This window comes from Propithecus coquereli, unplaced genomic scaffold, assembly GCF_000956105.1.
Source record: "Propithecus coquereli isolate 6110/MARCELLA unplaced genomic scaffold, Pcoq_1.0 Scaffold108, whole genome shotgun sequence".
Classification (NCBI taxonomy): domain Eukaryota; kingdom Metazoa; phylum Chordata; class Mammalia; order Primates; family Indriidae; genus Propithecus; species Propithecus coquereli.
The window spans coordinates 3982192-3984276 of record NW_012134747.1 but is presented as its reverse complement, the minus strand read 5'-3'; the positions used below and the strand labels follow the sequence as shown (position 1 = coordinate 3984276).

Sequence of the window (2085 nt, the reverse complement as noted above, 5' to 3'; positions counted from 1 at the left end):
GAGTAAATGAATATAAGATATTAGCAAAATTCCAGAGTGGAATGTGTTTTGATTTTTTTGTTGCTGCATTTTAAGTCCAAAATTATCTTTTTGGTTTTGTTTTTAAATAAAATCAAAATCAACACTTCAGCTAATATGTCTAGCACCTTAATTTATATATCTATCTTTTAAAGGATCTCACTTCAACTATATATTAACATTATAGTTAGAAGTCCTACTTTTAAATGTCTCTATAGAAGAAAATTCCACAATTCTCTCAGTAACCAATATTTAATTATCATCATCAAAACCTTTTTTTTAATTCCAACACATCTAAGATGTTTAGGCCTCTGTTTAAATCCATTTCTTCATGTCTGTCTTCAGTGAAAATGGGTACAATTGGTACCTTCGTGAAACGTTCTCCTCTCCAAAATGAATCTTTTCAGTTTCCCTAACTTTTCCTCCAAGGTTGGGTTTGCCAACTGTTTATTCAGCAACTCTGGGGCTCTTCTGTCCATCACGCTCGAGATCTGTATCCTTTTTAGTGAGAAATTCTCTTTTGGGTGAAAGCTTTGATACTTCAAAGACTACTTCAGTGATACAAATGGAGAAAAACTCACACAAAAACACCAAAGGAGATTCCTACCCCACCCATTTTTATTTGCCATCACAAAATTGCCTCATCTGAAAAAACAATAATGGCAATCGCCTTCTAAGGTACATGGGAGATGCTTAGCTATTGCATGGAACCTAGTAAGCTCTTAATAAATATTAACTATTAACATTTGGATATTTTTAATGGGACTGTTTTGGAGAGTGGCAATACTCTAGCTAACCATTATATTTTTTTACTTTTGTGGGAAGTTAATGAATTCTGCTTGGTAACTGTGCTTTCTCTTTCAATAATTTAGATGAAACATCTTCTTGACACTTCAGATGAGAATTTTGCCATTGAGCAAAAGGAGAAGTTTGGAGTTTAATTTCATGGTCGCAATCCACTAATCAAAATTGCTGCTTAATTGCTTGATTCTCCAATTAACCTGTGCAAAAAAGTTTCGATACATGGAGTGGATATGTTTTGACTAAATTAATTGGAATTATATTTTAGTTCTGCAAGTTAGTTTTCGGTATTTGATATTATTGATCCTCTAAAGCTGTGTGATGGGGTGGGTGCTGACTATGCAGAGAAATCTGTATGAGGAAAAGAGGAAAATAAAAGCATAAACCAGCCCAACTATCTTAATTGATTTGACTAGTAATTAGACATAAAAAACAAACCCTTCCAGATAAGCCTTTAAAAACAGTTTTGCCTGACTTTGCTCTTTCAGGGTGTTTGTGTGTAAACATCCTATGTTTGGAGATTATGGGATAATTTTTATGAACAATTAGACAACTGGGATTTGGGATTTTATTTTCCCTGTTGGACTCCAGAAGCACAGCTGTGTTCATTATATTATTGGTCCCTGGCTTTATGCAGGTCGTCTGTCTTGTGTTTTTCTTAATTTTTTTCCCTTTCAAACCCAAGGCCCACTCCACTAATAGACAGTCACTCTAATAGCCACTCCAATTTGTTTACATCCTCAGAGATGCACATATCTTTGAAAACTGTGTTAATATGTGCATCGCTTTGGTCATTCAATACAACATTTTAAAGATCTATTCATATTGCTCTATGTACATGTAGTGCATTGCTTCTAAACTGCTGTATGGAATCCTAAATAACATGCATTGGCTACATTTTATTTATACATTCTCCTATTGATTGGACCTAGGTTGCTCCTAAGTCACTTTTATCACATACCACCTCTTATGAACATCCTCATATGTGACAATTTGTGGATCTGTGAGAATATTTTCTGGGATATAAACTTGAGTGGGACCGAGAGGTCACCAAATAGAGAAAAAATATATATATAATTTACATATGCATACATATATATGTGTATATATACCTACAAATATGTATTTTTTTCCTAATATAAGTAGTGACAGTTAACTCTTCAGAATGGCCATTCCTGTTTCCATCCCAGCCAGCAGCACTAGGATTCCTGTTTCCACCCAGATTTCACTAACATTTATTATCCTATTCCTAACTTTTACCTCTCT

General features: G+C 34.1%; 1 pseudogene across 1 annotated transcript in view; it reads left to right on the top strand.

Moving 5' to 3' along the window:
* Window positions 1–415, top strand: part of LOC105812883 — a 5082-nt pseudogene extending 4667 nt beyond the window's left edge. Inside the window, exon 2 of the transcript XR_001137634.1 lies at window positions 364–415. The product of XR_001137634.1 is annotated as a 60S ribosomal protein L7 pseudogene (transcript). The remainder of the gene's footprint in view (window positions 1–363) is intronic.
* Window positions 416–2085: the final 1670 nt, after the last annotated feature.